Source organism: Pteronotus mesoamericanus, unplaced genomic scaffold (assembly GCF_021234165.1).
Source record: "Pteronotus mesoamericanus isolate MK-2021 breed Mesoamerican mustached bat unplaced genomic scaffold, CSHL_Meso_final contig_68, whole genome shotgun sequence".
NCBI lineage: Eukaryota > Metazoa > Chordata > Mammalia > Chiroptera > Mormoopidae > Pteronotus > Pteronotus mesoamericanus.
The window spans coordinates 18682229-18709612 of record NW_026555234.1 but is presented as its reverse complement, the minus strand read 5'-3'; positions in this window follow the sequence as shown (position 1 = coordinate 18709612).

Below are 27384 nucleotides of genomic sequence, written 5' to 3'. Positions count from 1 at the left end.
TCTTTATGTTAGGAAAAGTAAAAAAATTAATGTACATGTAATATACATAGCATGCTAAAGATACAGTAAATATTTAAGGGTCCAATGTTTGCATCTAATTAAGACAATTAAATAGTGGTAAAGACTTATTGACAGTCTAAACCTTTACCAAACCAAATTAAAGTATTATTACATTTCAACCCATGTAAGTTAATTTCAACACTTATTTTAAAATTTGCTTATGCCACTGAATAGTATTTAAAAGAAATTTATGTCTCACTGGCTAAGTTATAGTGCCTGGAATATATTAAACTATCTAGTTGTATAAATAATTTTTTGCATTAATGTTGAATAAACAAATGAGTGAGTGAGTCAACATTTTCCCTAAGAATAATTTTATGTCATAACTAATATGATCCATTCAGGGTAAAAGTTTTTATGATGTTTGTTAAATTGAATGTATAAATTCTCTCTGAGGTGGTAATCTATATAGCCTTTTGTCTTACAGATTATTAAGAACAATTTTCAGCATGACTTTGTATTAAGAATTAGTAAAGGACTCTTACCAAAAATAAAAAAAAACTCTTACATTTGAACAGTAAGAAAATAACCCACTATAAAATGGGCCCAAGGTACCTCACCAAATAAGATATATAAATGGCAAATAAGAATATGAAAAATGATTTGCATGTTATCAGAAAAATTCTAATTAAAACAATGAGATGCAACTACATGCTTATTACAGTATCGAAAATCTACACTGACAACACCAAATTCTGATGAGCATGTGGAGCAACAAAAAATCTCATTTATTGCAAGTGACATTGAAAAATGGCGCAGTTACTTTGGAAGACAGTTTGATGGTTTTTTTAATACTAAACATACTTTTACCGTATGAGCCAGCAATTATACTCCTTGGTATTTATGCCACAGAGTTGAAAACATGCCCACACATGGATATTTATAGTAGTTTTACTCATAATTGCCAAAACTTGGAAGCAATCCAGATGGTTTTTGTTAGATGAATAGGTCAATAAACTGTGGCACATCCAGACTATGAAATGTTACTTGGAGCTAACTATAAATGAGCTATCAAGCTGTGAAAATACATGGGAGAACCTTAAATGCAAGTTATTAAGTGAAAGTAGCTAATCTGTAAAGCTTACCTATTTTATAATTCCAACTATATGACATTCTGGGAAATGCAAAACTATGGAGACACTAAAAAGATCAGTGGTTATTAGAAGTTGGTGGGGAGACTGATGAATAGGTAAAGCACAGAAGATTTTTAGACATGGAAAATATTCTTTATGATAGTATAATGTTGAATAAATGTTATTAAACACTCATCCAAACCCCACCCTTGCCCCTCCCCCCCAAAAAAGTAATTTGGTAATCAGGATATATGTCAATGTCCAAAGATTTGCTGGGTTTGTTTTTTTTTTTTTGCCCAGCTACTTAAACGCCCCCATTTTTCATATGAGAACATTATAGGGTGAGTCATAGAAATGTTCATCTATACATATCGATAAATATCCTGATATTTGTTTTTTCCACACCCAGAAGTATCGATTATCAACAGACTCTAGGGACTGTTCTGTGCTCTGGCTCACTACTAATGTAACATACTGTTACACATTTGCTTGCTTCCCAAAGCCATCTCTTTCTTTTTCCTTTTCCTTTTTATTTCTTGAGCCTCCTGTCATCTGTCTTTCTGGCTTATAAAAACACATAAAAAATTATGGTACATATACACAATGGAGTACTATGCAGAAGAAAGGAAAAAAGAAGTACTAAACTTTGCGACAACATGGATGGAACTGGAGAGCATCATGCTAAGCGAAATAAGCCAGGGGGCGAAAGACAAATACCATATGATCTCACCTATAAGCGGAACCTAACCAACAATGCAAAGAAGCAAGGAAAATATGACCAGCAACACTGAAAGGAAAAGAAATCAACAGAGACAAGAGGGAAGGGGGGCAGGGAAAGGGAAGGGAAGGGGAAAGTCAAGGAACTAATAGCAAGGACTCATGGACAAAACCAAAGGGGAAGAGCTGAGGGAGGGAAGATGGGAGGGGGCAAGGGAAAGAGGTGGGGGGAAGGCAGAGACAAATGTATTTAAAAAGTAAATAAATTAATTTAAAAAAAAAAAGGAAAATTGATGCAAATAAATTGTTTTAAATTCCAAAAAAATAAAAAAATAAAAAAAATAAAAAAATAAAATAAAAACACATCCCAAAGATTTCCCAATGAAATGCTGTGGGAGTTTTTTTTTTTAAAGAAGTTCTCACTGTCTTTCTTAGTTTTTGGGTGGGAGGTGAAAGGAAAAAAAAAAAACAAAAAACAAGACTGCTGAAGACAATGGGATGTACTGTACTGTTGGCCAACTATAAAGTCTAGGACTATCTCTTTGTTTCCTTCTCTGCTGGAAAACCTAGGCCTAGAGGCAGGACTATAATTCTTTTGCTTCCTACCTCCAGCCAGGCCTCAGGCCAGCTGATTCGCTGACACCACGCCCTTAGGAACAAGGAATGCTTCTCTTTACAGGGTTGAGCTCTTACTGCCTGGGCATGTCGTTCAGTATGATAGTTTCTCTGCTTCCTAAAAATACAATCCACTTTTAGAAGAACTGTCTCTATTCTTTTCAAACTGTTGACAACCTTAAGACATTACATGCCGAGGTTTGAAAATACAAAAATGTTGTTGAAAGTACATGGTATATAATCTACTGTGAACACTAAGAGTACATTAAAATATATAACAGATGATTTGGCAAAGGAGGGGAATAGCGACATCTGTAATAGTATCAACAATAAAAATAGATATATATATATAGATATACGTGTATATATATAGATATACACGTATATCTATATCTATATATATATATATATATCTCAGATGATTTTATTGTAAGATTTCTAAACCTAATAACTTACTTCCTGACTTACAAATTCAATTTTAAGAGCATTTTCAAGGTCTGGTTATAATAAAGTACCTCTTCATTACTGCTTGTTTCTATTAGCTATAAGCTGGTGACATCAGTACTTCTCTGTTTCTTGCATTTATATTTTAAAGCATATTTAGAACTATAGGGTTATTTTGCTTTCTATTTTTTTTAATTGGCTGCAAATGTCAAGCATCTAATTGAAGAGTAAGCTACAAAGTGTAACATTTCTATCAATCTGTTACTTGACATATACTGAAAGCATACAAATGAAAATTAGTTTTGTTAAGAAGGCATGCATAACTGCATTAGCATTTTTCTGTATGAACCAATCTTTCATGGCTTTATGACATTTCTATATACAATTTATCTGAAGCCAAATTAGCCAAAATATAATCAAATTTCTTAAATTAAATTTAAGAATATATATGTTCAAATATTTGCAAAATTAGTAAAACTCATTTTTCTGAAATTGAAAAGAAAAAGCAAAAAAAAAAAAAAGGCACGGGGTACCAACAGGGGGGAAAAAAAGACTTTAGTAGAAGACAGGATACTTTCTTTGAGTATTTGAAAAGCCATTCTGTGGACGGGTCTTTTTATTTTGAAGGGCAAATGAGTAGACCCAGAAGTATTAGAAAAAAATCACAGGGAAGTTGGTTACATTTTACTATGAAGACTTCCACTAGGCGTTAGTGAGCAGGCAATCAGCTGCCTTGAGAGGTTGTAAGGCTCCTGTCAGGGCCAGTATCTGATACCCTGAAATTTACAGAATGCCATCATATTGAGGTTTATACTCAGCAAGGCCAATCATATACCAAGAAAATGAAACAAAACAAAAAGTGACCACAAAAAAAGTTTGATTTGACATTCATCCCCAGTCACATCCACTGTGTATGAAATTCTCTTCCTGTCTGGACCGAAATCCTTCTATGTAGTTATAACTTAAGTGTGTGTGTGTGTGTAATAGTTATAACTTACTTAAATATATATTTAATATATAATGTAAATATACATATTTAATATATAACATACATATATAAATTACCATAGATACACCTTTCTAAACCTACCCCATTATCATGTTAGAATGTGTGAGATTATCAGAACTACTGGCATAGATACGCAGGATTTTCAGTGGAGACACTGTCCATTGTAGATAGGAAAGTAAAACCCAAGGATGAGAATACAGCCATTGGAAAGGTGCTGTTAACAGAAAGTGTGGGGGATTGGCTTAAAGAAAAACAATTCCCCTTTGCCTCTGTCACCTGGGGCATTAAGAGTCCTTGTTCATTTACTTCCACACGAACTCACTCTTTTATCAAGTGTATGTTGAACCCTTATTATGTGTAAGATACTCTTCCAGGCTCTGAGAAAAGTGCAAAGAACATGACAGGTAAAGCTGTCCATGTAACGTTCATAGTCTGCTAAGGAATGCCTACAAATATAATCTAAAGCAAAACAATGAGGTGTTATTTAGAGTAGAAAATATCTCATCAAACTCTTACCAAAGTTAAGAGATAAAAATAAAATCACATACATATTTAAAGCATTCCCTATTGCTTTACAAAAAAATGGTCTTAGGAAAGTAGATGAATAATTCTCTATTGATTGTTCTACTGGCTGAACTATATTTATTGATGTCAGAAAATAGTATCTAGAACAGTACTCATCAATTTTAATTTTGTGACAATTTTTATTTATATTTCTGTATTTTTCTGAATAGGCAATTTACTAAAAAAGTTAGCAAATTAAAATAAAAGCACACAGTGCCAATTGTATCATGTAAACTGTATCCCTCTCAGCTAAGTCCCACATCCACCTACTTCCTTGCTTCCTCCTCCAAAAGTACAGTAACCATTTATAGCATAAAAGTCTATATTTTTTCCAAAAGATAGAATAATATTCATATTATTCTGGACTTTGCCTTTTCCCCCACTGAATATAAATTAGTGAGCCTTCTATATTAATACATAGAGAACACCCCATTCATTTTTCATAGCTATATAAAAAATTCTGTGGTAAAGCACAATTTGTTGACAAAGCTCTATTTTGATAAAAGTCTGTTGTATTTCTCATGATTTGTTATGACAAATGAAGTTGAGTGAATAACCTTTTTATGCAGCATTTTCATAGTAAAAGAGTATTTACAGAATGCATTCCTAGAAATAGAACTGTTTGATTAAAGTAGATATGCATTTGTAGCTTTAATTAATTTTGCTCAAGTAACTTCCACAGAGATTTCACAATTCATCCTTCCACATTCAGTGTACAAGCATTATCTCCTAGTTTAGGAGTCTGCTGATAAACTTCTGGATTTCTGCCAACATAAAAGGTAAAAATGGTATCTCAGTGATTTAGTTTGGATTCACGCATAAGCAAAACTGTTTTCACTTGTCTTTATTCTAGAAGGACAGTTTGGCTAGATATAAAATTTTGGTACATGCTCTTTCTCTCAAGTACAATATCATAGATATTAGTTCTTTATTTCATTGGTTGGCTTTTGTTGTAGGAAAATAAAGCAAGCCTTAAATTCCCCCTTAAAGAAATTCTCTTTTTAAATTTCATTATTTCATTATGATGTACCTTGATGTTGACCAGAGCAGGTCATTTTTTTTTCCACACATGACCTAACAATATAGTTTTCAAATTTTATTTTATTTTCATTGAAATGTATGATGTTTCATGTTCAGATCTATTTGTACACTTTAAATACACTAATAATTAAGATGTATAATCTTTATTTTTCTCTTTTGGGTACCACAAGCTTGCTTATATCGAACCTCTTCTATAATTTTCATTTTCTTCTTTCTCATTTCTGTTTTTCTCATTTTTATTCTCTTTACCTGTACTCTACCTGAAGTTCCCCTTCATGCTCCTAAAGCTTTCTTTATCTTATATAATATTATTTATTTTTTCTTTTTCATTCTGTTTTTATTGATTTTGCTTCATCTCATTCTGTAATCTAGCATCATCATTCTCCTGAGATTTTGTACCTTTATTATTTTTCAAAGAGGTGAGTAGTTTCTTTTTCCTAAAGAAAATTCTTAAAGAATTTCTTAAAAATTCTTGGGTAAATGTTAGTTTATAATTTTTGTAAGATTTTATTATTTACTTTTAGAGAAAGGAAGGGAGGGAGAAAGTGAGGGAGAGAAACACCAATGTGGGTTGCCTCTCGTGCACCCCTTTCTGGGGACCTGGCCTGTAACCCAGGCATGTGCCCTGACTGGGAATCAAACCAGCCATCCTTTGGTTCACAGGCCGGCACTCAGTCCACTGAGCCACAGCCACCAGGGCTAGTTTATAATTTTTATCTACTTTCTCAAAACAGTAAATTTAGTGGCAATTGTTTTATCTTTTTCAAAATTCTATTTCATTTATTTGACTTCTTATTTTGAGGCTGTGCTTGCTCCTTTTCCCATTACCTTTCATTGAATGAGTTGCCTTTTTCTTGCCTAGCCCCTGTCAACAAGTTTACCGTAGATTGTACAGAAAGGAGACTCAAAGCTTTTTTCCTTTGGTTTGTGAAGGAAACATCTTACAGTGGGACATCATTAAGCATTGAGTAGCTCTGCATCCTCTTTCCCTATTATTTGGGGCCCAGGAGAGCTCGCCCTGCTGGCCGGCTCTACCCCAATTTCCACCACTGTCATTATTCCTAGAGGTTCAGATTTATATGCCCATGAGCTTACCTGCAGGGTGTGTGTTTTGCTTTTCTCAGTCCTCCCACCGATGGCCCTTTCTCTGCTCTTCCTTTTTTTTAGTTTATTTTACTTCCTCCAGTCCAGTTTTTTGCCCTATTTGAGATGTTTATAGTAGACCTCACTTTTATTTACAAACCCATGAATTATATCTTTCTTCTAGTATCCCTCAAAGTGGATTTTTTTAAAAAAAATTAATTCTGACGAGAGTGTACAGATGAAAAATGATACACCTGTGCTCCTTCTGATAGTCCCCCCCATTGTTATTTTCATTTAAAAAGAAAAGAGTTAACTATGGAAGACTGGGATGAGGGAGAAACAGATTTTGTCTATCGAGGCTACATTCTTCATGATGGTGGTAAACGCTGACTCAGACATCAAACTTTACTATTTTATCCACTTTTGTTATGATGAGGTATAGAGAAAAATTGTTTTTGAAAAATTCAAAGCTTATTTGAAATTAAGAAAGTGCATGAAAAACATCAGCATTTTTTTCATTATTGTTACAAATTACATATACGCCATGATAACCAATGTAGGCCACTATAATTGTTGATACTTTTAATAATTTCAGTGCAATTTAGTTTGAAAACTCATACAATATGAGACTAAACTTTTGGCAAAACTTCACCATCCCTTCTATTTTGTGTTCCATTAATTGTACCTGCAATCAACCAATCCCTTGCTCAAGAGGTTAATTAGTTGCAACTGTAATTTTGCACCTGCAATTTAGTTGACCTTTTGAAATTAATATTCATTTCTTTATTCATATTTGTAACTTGCTTAGGTAACCAAATAGAAGCTTTTTTTCCTTAAGTGTTCAAAGATGTTTTAGTGTTTCCAAGGTAAATTTGGAGACAAGCAATCAATTAGCTGTCAGTAATTTAGTCAAAATGCCTATTGCTTTTTTTTATTATTAAGTGAACAAGTGATGATACTTTCCAAAAGAAGTCTATTTACAAATAAAAAAACAAACCTAGGGATCAATTTTAAAGTTTAGATACATTTATTATATAAAATGTTTATTTCAAAAAACAATGACGTATCTTCTGAATCTTATAAATTATGTCCACTTTTGCCTTCACACGTGTCATGGAAGGTTCAAAGGTTGTATGGAAAAGATGTTCTTTAGGCAGCCAGATCCGTCACATCCACAGGAGAAATTAATAATTGGGGCTTCTGAACCCTTGAGATTTTTATCTTTGGCCAAGGGATGTCTAAGTTCAGGTCTCAGTAATTTGAAATGAAGTCAAACAGACAAACCACTTAACCTGAGATGAAAATTAATGGTTGAAAATGAATTAACTCCCTAAATATTTAATTACTTATAGATATAAAAGTCAATGGTCAGGATCAAAGGTAATTTTTTGACACACTACTGCTTAGCAGGCTTTTCATGACTAAAATATTTGATTTATTTTCATAAAATATTTATGAGAGATATAATTTAAAATAAAATAACAATTAAATGATAACCCTAGTTTGTTGAAAAATATTTGAAATATTTGAATCTTCTACCCTGATTTTTTTTTAGTGTTGTTTAGTAGATGCTGAAATCCCACCAGCACAAACCTTAAGAAAAATACTAGCTTGTTAAAACTTTGAGAACTTTCGAAGTAATAAACTAACCAAAACAGATCAAATATATTGTCAACTGTGAGGTAGGAAAAATTTGCTTGTACATTTCCTGTGTGTGTTACTCTCATTTATGAAGATGAATTTGCAAAGGAGAAAGGGAAAAATAGATTTATTAGATGTTGTTCTCTTATCCTTACTGTTTCAGGATTTGCCAGGTCTATGGCTCTTGACAAAAAAAAAAAAAAAAGTGTTTACTGAATTAGAATTAGGTGGTTTGTTATTGTTCAAATTGAAGAAGCTCATAAGAAATTGCCCCTAAGAAATGCAGCAATGTGTTAACTGTAAAGATGTTAATGAAACTATGATTCACTGGGTTATATGTTGTTCCTTTTATAGGAATCATGGGAAAAACACATCTGGATTTTTCCAGAGTAGTTGAGTTTCCTGTGAGCCAGAACTTCATTTCTGTCTTACAGATACTATAAAAGTCTCAATTTGATTGGCTTTCTTCTTCCTGTTGGTTTCCAAGACACTTAAAGCCAACAACATGACAAACATTTAAGATATTTGACATGCATTTTATGCATTCACTATCTCATGCCCTTGCATGTGTTTTTCTCTTGCTCTTCATTTCCCTTAATTATTTATGGGATATTAAGAGAGTTAAGTTACTTCTTTTTGAGGTACCAGTATTTAAAACTGAATACTTAAGACCTCTATCTCCAATGGAACCTTAATTTTAGAAATACCTTTGATCAAAAAAATAAAGCATTAACTGTAACTTATTGGCACTTTAATGTTTTCTAGCAGTTTCGAACATTTTTATAAATTTTATTTATTATTTATTTTTAGACAGGGAAAGGGAGAGAGAAAGAGAAGGAGAGAAACAGCGATGTGTGCAAGAAACATCAATTGGTTGCCTCTTGCATGCGCCCCAATGGGGAGGAGGGGATTTGCTTGCAACCCAGGCGGCGAACCGACCAGGAGCCAAACTGACGACCCCTCACTTTATGGAATGATGCCCAACCAACTGAGCCACTTTCTAATATTTCTAACATTTTTACACCCAAAAGGAAAAAATAAAATAAAATAAAAAATAGCAAGTTACTGTGAAAACAGATGACAGTTTATTTGTGGACGTCATGGTTCCTCTGTAAATACAATTGTGTGTTTGTGTATATGAGCGTATGTAGGGCCTATATGGCAGGCGTAATAGTTCCTCACATACTACTGCCATGCTAACAGAGCTTTGATTTTCTTTTCTTGATTTTATGCTTTTAGAGCATATATTTGTAGAGTCAAGAAGATATCATTTGATCTCAGAGAACGTAAGCCTAAAACTTGCTTAGAGAATGGTAACTTTTCATTTCTCAAAAAGAGACGAAGGGACATTCTGCTAATGGTCTTTGTTCAAAAATAATGTCTGGCCCTGGCCGGTATGGCTCAGAGGATTGAGTGCCAACCTGGCAACCAAAGGGTCACTAGTTCAATTCCCAGTCAGGACACCTGCCTGGTTTGCGGACCAGGTCCCCAGTGGGTCCCCATTTGGGGCCAGGTCCCCAGTGAGAGGCAGCCACAGATTGATCTCAATCTCTTTCTTTCTTTCTCTCTCTCTCTCTCTCTCTTCCTCCCTTTCCTCTGTTTCTAAAAATAAATATATATATTTTTTAAAATAGTAATAATTTCACAAACAGGAAAGCTACATGAGAAACTATCCTACTTCCATGGTTTGTATCCCTGCCTTAGAATGAGGTCTTGATATCCGGAGCTGCAGCATCCTTTTTGCAGCCATGAAGTAACAAACTTAAGACTAAAAGGCCAATATTCTAAGAATGATAGAGAAGAAAGATGGGAAAATCCTGGTTTCTTCATGATACTACCAAATAAGTAAACTGACACTATCAACTTTTCACCTTCAAACTAATTGTTGTATAAAAGAAAAAAATAATATTTTAATGATACTTTTCTTTTAATGTTGCTTGCAACTGAATGTGCACCTGATGATATACTCTTAGAAAACAATGGTTAGGAAATCTTTGTTATCCTAGCAAATTTTTATTAATGATTGATAACAGAGAAGAATTATCCCTTCTATAGTCACAATACTGAAGTTTATTTTAATTCCTTATAAGTAGCCTGACAACTTTCTTTCTCTTCCTTTATTGGTATCTATCACAGAAGATATCTGATTATGAGGAAAATCAAACCAACAGATATTTTTACCTTCTTGACTATTTTGATTTTTAAGCTTTTGAAATATATACATAATTTTTACTTATAGAAATTATATGTCAACTTTATCTATATAAACTTCATAGAAAGTATATGTAAATTTCATAGAAATTATGTGTAAATTTCATTTATATAAATTTCATAGAAATTTATATAAATTAATATAGATCATATATAATTTACATATACATTTTTTAGCCCTTAACACTAAACTACATTGCCTACCCTTCCAAAATTGACATTTGGGAATGCAGATACTCTGTACTTTTAGAATAGGCTTACCCAACTTAAATTTGTTTAAGCTATACAATGGGAAGCCATTTTTTTTTATTTAACACACACTATAATTTAATGCTTTCAAAGAAAAACCTGGCTGTCATTGCAATAATTTTGGATTAGAAATTGGACAGTATGTATAGAAACAACAACAAAAAAAGGTAAATCTACAGAGAATTTCAGAACCTCTGTACAGAAATGAAAAGGAAAGTAAATTTAAGAAAGTCAGTAACATTCCAAGCTCTTAGTGTAAAGAGTTTAGAATAAATTGCAAAACTGTGAACAAAGATATAATATTAAGCCATGAAACAGAAAGAAATCATGGAAGTGATAGAGCATAGATGGTATTTAGAAAACATTTATTATTTGCCTAACTTTGTGTCAAAAATCTTGCCTATAGGATTTCACTTAAGTCTTGCAACCACCTTGCCAGACAAGTTACATTATTATCCACATTTCATAAGTAAAGAAAACTGAGCTCTGGAGAGATTCAGTACAGAAACTTAGAGTTGCATAGCTAACAAAGGGTTGAATAATGCTTTAGCATTGTTATAAACTCTGTAATTCTAACGGCCATATTATAGTGCCTCTTAGTAAATGTGTTAGTATAGCAATGTACACTCCCTTATAGATCACTTCTACATATTTGTCTAGTATCTATTTGTATATTCATCTATGCTCAAGGCTTTATTCCATGACTAAATGCTTCCGAGATTTAGAACTAAAGTCAAATATTATACTTTGAGTATTCATGTATACAAAATACAAAATTTTACCATTGTACATATCAGCCAAACTGTTTTCAGAAACGATTTTCATTTCTGCTCCTCAATTAATGTTAATCACAGTGATTATGCTAATCTAGGTTGTATACAGTATACAAGAAATAACAAGTAAAACCATTTTAGACTAAACAGCCAAAACAAGATTCACAGTAGACACAAATACTTGAATTGTAAATAATGTGATTCAGGTCATGTGCTGAATAAACAGCAAACTTATTTAAATATCGAAGAGCAGGCAGAATTTTCTATTTAGAATGGCACACCATAGTGTTTATCTCTTGATATTTATGCTTTCTCATTATTTCTGCCCTTTATGTACTATCACAGTATTCAGAAAAAATATATCAATCTAAAACAAATGATAACAGTTTTGTCTCAACAGACATTCAAGTTGATTTCTACCAACAATACTGTCTGACTCTCCATTATGTAATATAACACAGGATGACTGTGAATACCACACATATAACCTTCAAGGAGCTAAAAACATGACTCTCTGCCAGTGCTTGGTAGCAAAAGGTAAAAGGCAGCTGTGAAAAAAATTAGAACCTGAAGAAAATGTTCTTTCTTATATACACTTATCAAAATACAATACTCTCCCATGCCTAAAACTAATTGGAAAAGCTTAATGAAAGTTCTACAATCAAAAAAATGACTATATACCTATGTATTACAGCCTACGTTATTCAATCTCTTTTCACAACATTATCAACACTCATAAACCCACCCCGAGGAGACGTTACACCTACCCAATCCAGGAGCTTCAGGCTGATTAAAAAGAGTGATTCCTTGTACTACTATATAGTGCAAGAGAAACAAAAGAAAAACCAAGGAAACAGATACCTATTTTTATGTAAAATTCTGATTTTTGTACCTCATGGATGTTTTGCATTAACATTGATTTGCTTTATAATTTGCTTTTCAATATGATTTATCTTGATTATAAAATGATTTAGTAGTCCCCTTACATGCTCTCCCTGCAGTATGCACCCTGCACACTTTAACTTGTTCCAGTACTGTTCTCTATAAATCTACACAAATTTTATATACCAAGATTTATAGAAAAGCCCAAGCATGTCTGATGGGCATTCTCCATATAACTGGTTCTTGAGGAAACATTGTGATGTCCTTTAAAAAGCTGCAAAAAAATAAATAAATAAAGATTAACAGGTAATTACCTGAATTAAGGGTTTACTTAAAAAATGGAAGAGTGCTATAAAAAATTCTTTAAAAAATGGAATAGTATTAAGAGCGGGGGATATAAGTGCCCTATTTTCAAGAGCTTAGAGCATGAGGGTGAACATGTGAAGTTCATTCACACTTCCTCTTTTGTAAGAAACTAAGACTTTTTTTTAAAGTAGGCTGATTTGGCTACTAGAAAGTAAAAATGTAAGCAAATGTATTATAACTATCATATCCAAATATGCGTTGTTGTTGTTTTTTTTTCAAAATGACCATCAAATTTATTTAATAATCTCAATGAAGTTTTCATCAGCATTTTGAAATTAATTGCAGTGACTTGCTCTTAGAACGAGATTATGAGCCATAGGAGTGAAGTTGTCTGGTTAATTTAGAGGCACAACACATTTTGTCTTAAAATAATTTTCCAATTTAAGTGTTTAACACTTACATGAGATGAATTTTGACTATTACTAGAAACCAAGTCTACTCGCTAAGAATGGCCACATGCCAAGATTAATTGAATTTAAATGAGCTGAGCATGCTTCAAAGGATATTTCAAAAGAAGAAATTAGAAAATATCTGAATATATATGAATTTTGAAATAAGAGAACAGGTGCCAACTTTTAAGAAACTAGTTCACACTTGTCTATACATGCCCAAGTAGGATTGCCAAAAACTAAATGGAATTATTTTATCTTCATACCTTATACATTATTTGCAGCTTATATTCTTTAACAGTTTATAGATTGGTAGTTATTACTTATGCTGGTTTTCAACAGTAAAATCAACAGCTACTTTTTCCTTCACTCTATGTTTTTAATATAGATAGACAGACAGATAAATTGATAGATATAGTCATAAATCATCGATAATACCCTTGAAAATTCCTAGACATTTCCTCTCATTAAGTTCAAATCGGCATGCAGATGAAGATACATGAACCATCATTAGAATAAATTGTGATTTCTTCAAGTTGAACAATGGATAAAATAGTTGAATTATTATTAGGAGCTCAATTGTCAAAAAAATAGGTATCTCTAAATACTAGAAAACCACTCAATATGGTGATCAGGTCACACTGTTGGCTATATATGGGAACTGGGGCCAAGTAATGGAAAAGTGACTTTACATTCTAGTTTTTTGTAATAATTTTGGGATATCTGTTTATTGAGTGGAATGTTGGGTAAAATAGTCTGCACCATTTAAAAAGATATTTTTCTTTCTTGCATATATGTGTACGTAATATATAATTTAATTTTTACAAGTAAAATGCAACTATGATGCAACTTCACTATGTGTCACTGATGTCTTTTTTAAGGTAGTGGGTAACAGATAAACTGGGCCTCATTAAAATTAAAAATATCTACTCAGTGAAAGACAATGTCAAGAGAGTGGGAAGACAGGCTCCAGACTCGGAGAAAATAGTTCAAAAATATTTATCTGATAAAGGAGTTATTTAAAATATACAAAGAGCTCATAAAACTCAACAATAAGAAAACAACCTAATTAGAAAATGAGCCAAACACTTTAACAGACATCTTACCAAAGAAGATATATAGATAGCAAATAAGCATATGAAAAAGTGCTCCACCTTCATGTGATCAAGGAAAAGCAAACTAGAACAAGATACCAGTACACAGCTGTAACAGAACAGTGATAATACTAAAAGCTGGTAAGGATGTGGAGAAACAGGCATACTCATTGCTGGTGGGACAAAATAGTACAGCCATTTTGGAAAAAAAACTGTCATTTTCTCATCAAACTAAATATATTCCTACCATAGAATCCAGTAATTATACTACTTAGTATTTACCCAAAGGAATTGAAAACTTACTTGCACACAGAAACCTGCATACACATGTTCATAGCAGTTTTATTCCTAATTGCCAAAACTTGGAAGCAATCAAGGTGTTCTTCAGCAGGTGAATAGATAAACTGTGGCATATCCAGACAATGGAATATTATTCCACGTTAAAAAGACATGAGCGATCAATTCACGCAAAGACATAGAGAAACATTAAATGTATATTACTAAGTGAAAGAAGCCAATCTGAAAGGCCACATCCTGTATGATTGCATCCATAGGGCATTCTGGAAAAGGCAAAACAGTGGATACAGTGAAAAATCAGTGGTTTCCATGGTTTGTGGGAGATGGTGGTGGAGAGACCAATAGAAGGAGCACAGAACATTATAGATGGTAAAAATACTCTGTACGATACTGTAATGATGGACACGTGCCACAGAATGTGCAACAGCAAAAGCAAACGTCCAGGTAAACTGTGAACTTGGAGTGATTATGATGTGTAGGTGTAGATTCATCAATTGTAACAGATGAATCACTCTGGAGCAGATGCCGATAATGGGTGAGGCTAGGAGTGTGTGGGCACAAGCAGTAAATGGGAGATTTTTGTACCTTTCCCTTGAGTTTACTATGAAGCTAAAGCTGCTCTTGAAAAAAAAAGTCCTAATTTAAGAAAAAGTACATAAATGTACAATATAGAAAATAAAGGTAAAAAAAAAAAGAAAAAATCCTATTGCTCTACCACTTTTTACTTGAGTAACTCAATTAGATAGCATTATTATCTATAAAATAAAGGTAAAACTGTGTAAGAATCAAATAAAATTATGTGTATGTGTTTTCTATATGTTATATGCAATATATGTTAAATTATATTTTTAAGGATTATAATAACTATTTTCATGTCAAATAAATATAAATCAATACATTAATTTGAATTATTAAATACATATAGGCAGTTTTAAAAGTTCTCTTTAAGTAATTCATTGTAATATAATAAAAATACACATATATCTAAGTTTTACCTGAAAACTTTTCATTAATTATATGAAATTTATGTAGATAGAATGTAATTCCAGGTACACTAAATAGCATCAAATCACATAATGAAATCAGGAACTCTAACAAGATGATCATTTTATCAAATTATTTTTTTCATTTTTCTCACCTTCTTTCTTTTCATACATATTTGTTTTGTGCAATATTTTATGAAGTTCAATTTAGAACTGAAGATTTATGATATAATACAAATTGTTGATTATTTTAATTTTACATCTCTGTGCCTTTGAAAGATCCAGATTTGACTCTTGCAGCAATTGTGGCAGCATTGTTTACCAGTTACATTTAACAATAAAAGACAGCACATTTATTCAAGTTTCAGGAACGCTGCTAGTTTAGCAGTCAACCAATTGTCGGTTCCCTGCTCACCACACACTCACTCACATGGGCGCCTTGGAAGAAGAAGGTATTGATGACAGGGTCTCTATTTGCTCTTAGTGTTTCTGGTGTAAAGGCAATCCTTCCTGACTTCCACTTATTCTCCCTTCTAATACCTGTAAATGCCTTTACTTTCAACTCAACCCAGAATGGCTTCTATGATCGGCCCCGGCAGTGGCTCACTAGACTGATCTCCAGAAGCCAAGTCTGCACCTGAGGCTTTGAACTCCGAGGCAGACAGATGATTCAGACTGAGCCAATCAGATATTCTGTGTCTGGGATTTGGAATTGAAAATAGGAAATACCAGTCTCAGCTGGGGTTAGTCTCTTAACGGTAGGCATGTCACAGCACATGAGAAGCCACATGGCTCCTTGTGATCTGAGAAGCAGGAAGAGCAGATCTGCAGGGAGAGAAGGAAAGGAGATGCCCAGGAATAAGCAAAGGGCAAGGGGTTGCTTTGTGGGAGGGAGGAAGGGAGAGAGAAAGAGAAAGATTTGGTTTGAAAGTCTATTTCCTGTTGCATTTTTGCACTGCCTTCTTTGAGTTGCAAAATAACCTCCCAAAAACTACAACTAAACAAACAAACAAAAAACCCCACTTATGTCTATGCCCTTAAATTCAAACTCTTCTTTGTGGCTCAACCTAGCTCTTTTGTATTTACCATGTGTAACAAAAATAGTTCTAATTTATGTGAATAGCTTTTTTAAATACTCAAAAACACATGACTGCCCATTTACCAACTCTCAGATATACCCAGATATGCCTGGGATTAAGAGACACATTCCATTCCAAACCCCTGGGGGCAGGCATGGCACATTCTCAAACCAAGTCTAGGTCAGAGATCAGGGCCAGGAGGCTCCCTGGGGTGGTAGATATGCCAGGTGATTTTCATAAGACTCAAGATTATTGGTCTGTTTATGTGCATTTCCTGAACTTTTTTAGTCCTTCAGGGTATGTCTAATATAATAAACCAAAGCAATCCTTTGCTTCATGAACAGAGTTGGAAGAATGTTTTTTATTAAATTCCAATCCTGGGTGAGCTACTCAAAAAGCTTCAAATCAAAATTAAAAGCTGAATAGGTTTTATAAGGGAAAATATAGACAACAAAAATTTTGCTATTAGCTATTTGATCAATTGGAAATCTCAAAAATGCTGCATTCCTGACATACCTTAAGCACATCTGGTCTCCAATGACCAAAGAGATCTCTGGCAGTGTTAAAATACTTTGAAAGATGCTGGGCAAAAGGCAAAGTAAAATGTCTGGTTGCTTAACCTAATTAGCTGCATGAAGAAGGGAAAATAAACCTCTTCAGGAAATGCTGTGCTGTCTAAAGCAGAGCATTTCGAAGGGCCAGAGGAAAGGGTGGGAGTATTTAGCATAGAGGTTGATTAAAAATATAAGAACTTGTGTTTCTCAAATGGGGAAGGATGAGGACATTTCTAAGGAAATTATTTCTAATCAGAGCAGAGGCCTAGTGAATTGAGTGCCCGCTCACCTGAAGGCCTTGGAGATTCTAGCTATTGGTTTAAAACCAGAGAGGCTGTTTGGCCTTCAAGGTGCCTTCATCTCAGAAGTGGCATAATCAAGGAGGAAAGAATAATGTGACTTCACCAAGCGATGACAGAGAAGGGAGATGGGATTTCAAAGCCCAATCATGGCTTCAACTTACCCTCTGTGAAGGTATTAGCATTTTAGAAACTTTTAAATCTCTGTTAATTTTGTAATTACCTGTATTTTTCTCATGTGAAATATAACCAGTGGATTCTTCAAAGAGAAATGGTCTACATGCCTGTATTCAAGAGTTCATACTGGGGGTTGATAAAGTAAGACCCAAGCAGGTGCCTTTCACCAAGAGGAAAGTCAGCTGAGAAGTTAAAGATGGAAGCAGCTTTCAAAGGTGGAAGAGGGAAGGTGCAGGGTGAATCCCTATAACAGAGAGATACAAGTTTACATTTTGTGGGAATCAAGAATCCTCCATGATTATCAGAAAGACCCATGTGTAGTGAAGGAGACCAGGCATTAAGCTGAAAGAGCCAGTGCTGTTTATCAAGACTGAGTCTGCTCTGGGCTTTGATCAAGTCCTTCTCTCAAGTCTCCTGCTGACCACTTTCTCCTTGTGTGATTTTGGTTTACTTACTTAACCTCACTGTGCCTCATTTTCCTCACATATAAAATGTTGATCAAACAACACCAAATTAGCAGGAGTTTGAGAATTTAATCATATAATTGATGAAAACCTTTTGCATAGTGCTTCTAAATAATAGAAATCAATAAGAAGTATTATTAGAGAAACAGAAGATAATATAAATATGCAGTTACCTCTCCAATGGAAAATTTGCAAAATTAACTCGTTTTTGAACATATATATAATGAGACAAAATGGGGCTAAATTTGAGTGTACTCCAAGAGATATAAAGATGAAAACAAATGGTAAAACCTCAACTAAACTAGCTCAAAGTATTTAAGAACATATATGTAAAAAAATGACAGCATCATTATTTTTGGAGAAAGGACTAATTCTAGTACTGGGGCAGAAAATACATAAGATGAGTCAGAATCATCTTTTAATGCCAGAAATTAAGTAGGTGGTAAGGGTGAGGGGTATGGAATTGAGGAGGGTATGGGGATAAGTGGAATGCCAACAGGGATTGAGTTAAAGCTTCCAGTCCACAAAACAGCAACAATTTGAGCAACAGAATGGCTAAAGTAATACTGGATTATAACCTGAGGTATGAAATAAATAGCCATGAATCCATACTGAGATAAAGAAATGATTAAATAGGGAAGGAAGGAAGGAAAGATAAATTCCCCATGCATATGAATCCCAAATAATTTATGAAGATATACCTCCTCCAAGAAGGTAGAGCATAAGCACTTAATACTTAGGTGTGGGCTGTGCTTAGCCACTTCTTTCCAAAAAGTGAGTATAGAAGAAAGAGTAACTTTACAGTGAAGAAACCTGACAACCACTACATCAGCCTGGTGCTCATGGTCCACAGCAGCAATGACAGCATATGGTTCGCATCCATCCTAGATATGATGTGATGCAAATAACTCCCCTCTGTGACCTTCCTCCAAAATCCTATAACTTCAGTCTCATCAAGAGAGAAGGATCAGGCAAATCTTAACTGACAGAAATTTTACAATATACCTGAGCAGGCCTCCTCAAAAATTTAAGCTCATCAAAAATAGAAAATGAGAAACTTCCACTGCCAAAGGAGCCTAAGGAAACATTAGATGGAGTGTGGTTTCCTGGATGGGGTCCTGAAACAGAAAAAAACATCGGATGAAAACAGGAAATCTGAATAAAGTATGGACTTCAGTTCATAACAATGTTTATTAATGTTGTTTCATTAATCATAACAAATCTATTATATTAATGTAACATGTTAATAATAGTGGGAACTGAGTGTGAGACATAGGGACCCTCTGTACTATCTTCACAATTATTCTGTGAAACAAGACACATTCTAAAGTAGAAAGTTCATTTAACAACATTGCAAAACAGCAAAATAAGCATTGTCACTCTAGATTTCAACCTTGTGGAGGGCAAGAACACTGGTATATATATCCTCCATCTCTTTATATCGACATCTAGCATAGTCTCTAGAATAACTTAGTATCTGGACAAGTTGGTTGAACAAATGAATGACTGCAGGGAAATATGAAATTATCAAGGTAGCCTTAAATTTGAAGAGATAAATTATGCCTGGGAGTTTCAGAAAAGTTTTTATAAAATGGAAACCAGTAATTTACAAGAATAATTGTTATGTATGATATATACTTCGGAGAGAGAAGGATACATGCAGAATCATATGCATACTTTGTCTCTTCCCGTTTTAAAATGGCATGATGGCACATTAATAGTTAACTCTCCCATCCCCTCTCAAACTTTTTACCGGCTGTTACTGCAGTCTAGACATATGGTTCTCAATTCAATTTGTTCCTTTAATAGGCCAATTTCCTTCTTGCTTCAAGATCTCAACCCATTATATCCCTCACATCCTTACATTCTTCTTCCCACCCTTACCTGATCAATTCTCATTCAGTCTTCTAATCTAAGATTAACTGTCACTCTGATTTCTTGCCTCCTTGAACAGGCTAGATTTTTTTTTAACTATTTTATATCACCCTCTATTTTCGTTTTTCTTGCCATATCTCTTATCATCATTGCACATGCAGACACACAAGCATACTTTTACTGGCTGCAAAATCTGCAAGAACAAGTATTATATTAGTTTTGTTCACCTTTGTATCTCTTGCAACTTGGATATGGTAGGTCACACGATATACCTGTAATATGAGTTAGTGAATGAAAAATACATGAATTCCATAAAAATATAAAGTTTAAACTTTTTTTGAAAAATGACAAAATGATAGACAAATGAGAACTCTTCTAACCCTTAAAGTCCCCCTAACACATTTCTTTGCCCACCAGTGGTTTTCTTAACTCCTCCTCCAGCCCTTTAACATAGCTTCAGATCCTCCTATCATTCAATTTACTCCAAAATAATGTACTTTGCAATTGCCCCTAGTATTACCTTTACATATATATATATATACACACACACACATATATATATATAAAATACATCAGTCCTTAAGATGCATGTTATAATAAAGTTATTACAAGGCACACATGATAATCTTTTTTGTGAATTGGGAATCCATATACACACAAAAATAAATAAAAATAAAATATTCTCTACTGAACTTGCAGCCTACTTTAAATTTACTTCAATTTTAAGGGACTCCATGAAGCACAAAAGCTGTGTTTTTCAGCTCTATGTGGACATACTGCACTACATGAAATATTTGGCTTGGTTCACTGTCTGAATCCCAAAATATCTCCTTATGTTATGATTGCTGCTATCTCTTACAAAATTAGCTGAACTGTGGAGATAACGCTCTCATGTTTCACACAAGACATGCACGCCCATATACAGGCGTACAGGAGGGAGAGCAAGAGGAGGAGTCGACACAAATGGGTGCTTTTCCAACATAGAGCACAAAAGAAATTCTGCTCATAAATATTCTGTTAGCTATGTGCAGAACATTGGGGCCCAGTTACAGGATCCCATGGAAATTTACCCCCTGCTAATTGAATTTATCCTGGCAAAATCCTGTAAAAATAAAAGAGAACAAAAAAGGTCTCCACTAAATATCTAAGTTAGACAAAATGTATTAACATACACAATGGTTTAATTAGATCTTGCCCTGATTTTGTGCAGTCAGACCCCTCCACGTAACTCTAATTGCCTCAGTTATGAAGAAGGGCTTGTGCACTCACAGGAATGATTTCAGAAAACATAAAAACATTCTTAAATAAGATACGTTGTAGTTTATTTACAACTCAAGGGAGGTTGCAGGAAAACACAGCAGCCTGTGGTTTTACCTGGGTGAGCAGCTCCAGGAAGTGATTGGAGGACTTTAGGGAAACTCTTCCTCTCTGTTATTAGTAAATGCCCAGTCCTCAACTAAGAGAAAAATTAAAACGACACAGTTTAGTTCAGGAATTTTAACCAAATGCCTCTATTTGCTCACGTAATGTATTGGACCATTTAAAGTGGCAAAAGATTAAGGAACATGAAGTTATGTAAATACAATTAGCTTACAATTCCATCTTGGTAAAATAATTCTTAAATTCATAATGCATGCTAAACTATATTATCTTGGGTAAATTCTTACTTTTTGCAAAACTTTCCACAATGTGTACTTATAAAACTGCCCTCTGAGGACAGGTTGCATATCCACTTACAGGAGTAACAATATACCTACTTCTATAATGTCAATAAGACAAACCAATATTCACAGAAGGGTCATTCTAGGCTGGGAGCGCTCCTAGGATGGGAAAATAAAAATACAATCACTTACGTATAGGAGACTAAATCAGGTAAGGCAGATACAAGCATTCAATCACTAAAATGTATGAAATAAATATTGTAACCAAAATATGAAGATTATACTTCAGGAATTTGAATGAAAGGACAATTAATTCTTCACTATTAAGTAAAGGTAGTTTCAGAAAGACATTCCTTGAATTTGGCCATAAAAAGAAGACAGATATCTTCTAAAATTAATGTCATAAAACATACAGTATTTATTCCAGAAGGATGTCCAGAGAGTCTCTGCCCTTCCAAGTCATATCCCTTTCATTCCTGATATGCAGGAAAATTTTATTTATGTTTTATATATTTATTTATTTATTGAAATATAATTGACATATAACATTGTGTAAGTTTTAAGGTGTCCAAGATGTTGACCTAATAATATATTTAAATATTGCAATATGATTACCACCATATAGAGGGACTTTAGCCACACATCCAAAAAAAAAAATGCTCCAGAGCCTGAAATCTGTCTTAATTTATTTAGGTTTCATTTGGTTTGTATGGCTACATTTACTTTTATCTGAATGAACAGTCATTTAAAAAATATGCTTATCCTCAAAATAGAATCATACAAATACACAGAGTCACACAAAGGATGTGAAAATGCTCACTTATAAAAACACTTTTGATTTTTTTAAGATGCATCCAATAAAGTGTAACAGAAGGGATCATAATATAGATTATTTAAATGGAGTCTTAAAAAAAACATGCGGCTGAAGTATTTGCATTAACCAATAAATCTGGAGTTTAAATATATTTTTAAATTTATGGTAAAAGTTACTAAAGATTGTATTTTAATTCCATGTTAGCATCTTAGATTAGCCACTTTATAGAAGAATAAAATAGACTATCTCAGGTCACCCAAACTGATTTTCAGTAACTACTTTTGAAAAGAGTGAAAAGCTTTTGTTAATTAAGTGTGAGCTGACTAGGTTGGAGGCTGAGCCAATGGAAATCAAAGAAAATAGAAAGAGGACAGACAAAAGCATAATTGAAGAGCAAAGATGATAAAATGATAATAACTACCATTTAACAAGAACCCATTTGATGCCAGAATCCTCTTTATATTCTTTACATGTCTCCCAACAACCACAAGTAGATAATGTCCATATTGTGGGTTCAAAAAAAGCCCTGGCTGGTGTGGCTCAGTGGACTGAGCAGCAACCTGCCAACCAAAGGGTCGTCTGTTTAATTCCCAGTGCAGGGTGCCTGTCTGGGTTTCAGGCCAGGCCCACGGTAGGGGGCGTGTGAGATGCAACCACACATTGATGATTCTCTCCTTTTTCTCTCTCTCTTCCATACTCTAAAAATAAACAAATTTTTTTTTCCAAGTTAGTTTCCAACAGGTTAAATCACTCGGCTCAGGCCCCCGGCAAGGAGGAGAAGAGCTGGCTGGGCTTTATAACCATGATTCTCACCACCCATCGCTGCTCCCATTTGAATATTGGTTTAAAATGTGTGGAAAACCCTGTGATTTTTATATATGAAAGACATTCTGAAAAGGGCAGTGTCTACAGTGTCCAATCTTTACAAGATCTTTTCTCTTGCTCCTGAGTTTATCGTTATCACTGTATAGAGGGCCAGGCATGTTGCAGTGGTATGACAGCACCCTTCATTTCATCTCATATGGCACACACATGTACACACACGCTGACACTTTTTTAACGCTGAATTTAAAAAAGCAAAAGAGTAAAATAGGCCCTACTTCAGGGCACCGGCATTCATCTAGAAACTCTCTTCCTTTTCTGCATCGGAAACTGCACCGCATTTAACACGTTGTGGTTTAACTTCATTACATTTGTACAGTTCATTAGCTTAGAGAAATTTAAGAAAAAATAATCTGTGCATATATTATAGTCTTATCTAAAAGATCTCAATCTCTTGAGCTGAAAATCTATTCATAAGATTTCACTGCCCTTATATTTAATGAAGACGAAATCAAATTACTTTTATTTTCTGAGGGGGGAAAATCTCAGATGATGGATTTGGATATCTAATTAAAATGCTTATAGACCTTACCTAATTAAAACGAGACACTTACTCAAAACAGCAGGGCATCTAATGCATCTATTTATAAATACCTCAAATGAAATGGATGGAAACCAGAAGAAGAAAGGTAACCGAACTTTGTTCCTGCATTAACCTTAAAACCCCTCCACCCACTGCCTTTTCACACAGGAAAACCTTGTGTAAAACAAGTCCTGTCCCGATCAAGCTTTTAAAAAGATCTCCAACAGTGGCATAGCAAGGTGAAACATCTAAAGCTAAGAGTTTGATTTTTTTTTTTTTTTTTTTTTCTTTTTGGCCTGAGCGTTGTGACCACAACCCAGAAAAGCATTAGTCATGCTGGGATGAGAAGATGGGCTTCTTTTTTTAAAAGACTTGAAAAATCTCATGAATGCAAAACGGACTCAAAGACCTTGCCTATTATCTTTTTTGCTTAAATGTCTCTAATCATAAAAAGAGCCTCTATCTTAGGAGATGGAAACTATTTGTAAAAACCTTAAACAAATCTTCAGATGAGGATCTGGGGCATGCTCTAAAGTTCCTAAATAGTTGAATGAATGGGGTAAGATAATGGGATTTGGCCTGGAATATGGAGGAATTCAAACTTGGTTTTAAACCTTAATAAAAACTCCCCTAGAGCCTAGATCAAAAATTCATTAAGTCACAAACTGCTGTATTCATTGTCTTTCCAGCTCTCATATATAACCCATGTTTATCCCTTCAGTTTTTGATTAGGAGCTACAATGTCAAGGCTAATTTAAAAAGAAAGAAAGCACTGTGTTTAATTGCAGTGATTTTGTATGCTCCCCAGCCCCCGCAAGGGAAATTATGGATGACTATAGATGTTTCTGAGGAAAGTGCTTTTTCTAAAACACGACAGAAAAAAAAACCTTCCTAATGGAGAAATAATTTTGTATTTTTCGCTCTAAAACAGGAGAAAATTTCTGAACATGTTCATACTGAAAATTTAAAAGCCATTAATTTGAGGAAGGTTATATTAGAGAATAGATTGTTAAGAACAACATTTCCAATAATACTTCCAGTTAATTAGTTAAAAGGCTATCTTCCTTCCACCATCCCTCCATCCTCACTTTTTTCCTTCCCCCCTCCTCCCTTCCTTCCTTCTTTTTTTTTCTTCTTCCATTCTTCCTCTCTTATCACACAAGCATCAACGATGTGCCATGCACTGGGTTAGTTTTTGGAGACATAATGCTGAATAACATGGACATGTTGTCTGTCCTCTGGGAATGTAGGATCTAGTTGAGGAGTTGGTCCATTCTGTTGATCCTAATAGCCAATTTAATCCATCTTGGAGACTACAAAACATGAAAATCACTCCTTTCCTCTTCAAGTTAGTGAGCATTTTTTTACATTTTATTTTATTTTATTTTTTATTGTTGTTCAGTTACAGTTATCTCACCTTTTCCCCATTGCTCTCCCCTGCCCAGCCCACCCCGCCTCCCATAGTCAATCGCTACCCCGTTGTCCGGGCCCATGAGTCCTCTATGCATGTTCCTTGACTTGCCCATTCCCCTTCTTTTTTAGTTAGTACATTAACATTCTACACAGTCAAATTAAACTCAATTTGTCAATCATGAAATCAGTTCTACTTTACCTTGAAGAATGGTTAATAGTTCAATCCAGGTTTCTCCCAGGTTTTCTTTAAGATTCAGAAAAATAAATAAATAAAAATATAACAACCTCTGAAAGAGCATAATTGCTTACTTAGCTTATCCTTGCTTCAGAACTTGCTTATGTTTAAGAAAGGTCATTAAAATCTCAAAATTAACCTTCTAACACATATTTTTGTGATTTGAATACCCATAGGGATGGACTTGGACCTACATTTTGCAAACCCTCTATCTTCAGTTTTTATGAATCTCAGGTTTGGAGTCTGAGCTGTATCAGTTATAAATAAACAAACACAGAAGGTATCATTCACAGAAATTCAGTAATTTTAAGTAAGCCAAAAACTGTGCTCACAGAATCTCCAGGATTATTTAAGGCTTCTTCCAAAGGTGTAGTGTTGTCTAGTTATGTACTCTCTTCCCCTGGGACAACCTGTAAAGTCAGGTTCCCCTTGGCCTCTGAAGTGCCACTATATTATTTAAGATAATGAGTTGCCTCTGATTTATGGGAAGCATTTTTTTTGCAGGAGATATTCTCTCAGAGCATTAGAAAGTCTATCTCCATCACTGGCTGCGTGGCTCAGTTGGTTGGAGCATTGTTCTATACACCAAACGACTGCAGGTTTGATTCCTGGTCAGGGCAGCACCTACCTAGATTGCAAGTTTGATTTCTGCTCAAGTGAGTGCAGGGGGTTTCTCTCTCACGTTGATGTTTCTCTCTCTTTTTTCTCTTTCTCTCCTTCCCTTCCTGTCTCTAAAATGAATAAACATATCCTCTGGTGAAGTTTTTTTTAAGTCTATCTCCAGATTCTGAGAGAGTGTGTAGAAACAGTCAACTATTTGTGTGTGTCTGGAGGGCTAGGGTGAATATGACCTCACTTATCAATGAGGTTGCGGAGCGTCATGGTGAAAGGGACTGGCTCTAGAAGCAAAAGGTCTGGGTTTGGGCTTGTAGCTCACTTTTAGGTGACCTTGGGCAACTTGCTGAAATTTTGTGTCTCATTTTTCTTACCTGAAAAGTGGGATGATTATAAGTCATTTTCTCATAGAACTATTTTGATGATTAAATAAGTTAATATAAGTAAAGGTCTTCAAATAGGGCCAGACATACAGTAAGTCACATATATGTATGTGTATGTATACACTACATTATTTTATGCTAATTTGAAAATTAGCAGTCATTGAATTGAGCAGAGAGACCCAGAAATAATCAAATAGTGACATGTCCGAATCTCACCTTTCTTTTTTTTTACAGACAGATATACCTTCTGAATATATTTTTTTAAAAAAGCTGAAGAAGAAAGTTTAACATTAAGGTCAAATAGCCAAGAGCAATGGAGAAGCCATATGGGGATTACAGTGGACAGTCGTTTAAAACTCTTCTTCGCAGATTATTTATTGCATTGGCAGTAAGTGTTCACCACGCATTCTTCCTTGGAAAAAAATAATCTTGAAGGTAATTATTGCTTCTGTTTCGTTTTGCTTTTCCAAATGCAGATCAGAGTCATTATTCGACCTCTTAGCTATCATCGTTAGCTTCATGTGGAGCAAATCTACACAGATGTGATATTCTTGCTGACATAGGCGCTCTTGTGACATAGGCACAGATGAACCAAATTTACACAAAATTTCAAGGAGGAATCTTCAGGTCATTCTTCGTATAGAAGAAGGAGCCATCTCTCTTTCTGCTTCAACTCAAAGATGTAAGTGAAAATACCTCTAAACCATAATGTACTAAAAGATGCAAGAGAAGAACATACTCAAAAATAATGGAGTTATCTTTTATTTACATGTTTGTAAGCAATGTTGATGCATGCTTCCCCCTCATAACTTGCTCAGATTTCAAATTATTATCAGAGAATAGCATGGTTTTTAAAGTCTGTTTATGGAATTCATTACAGGACAGTCACGTTTATTTTGTCTTTTAAAAAAATTATGGT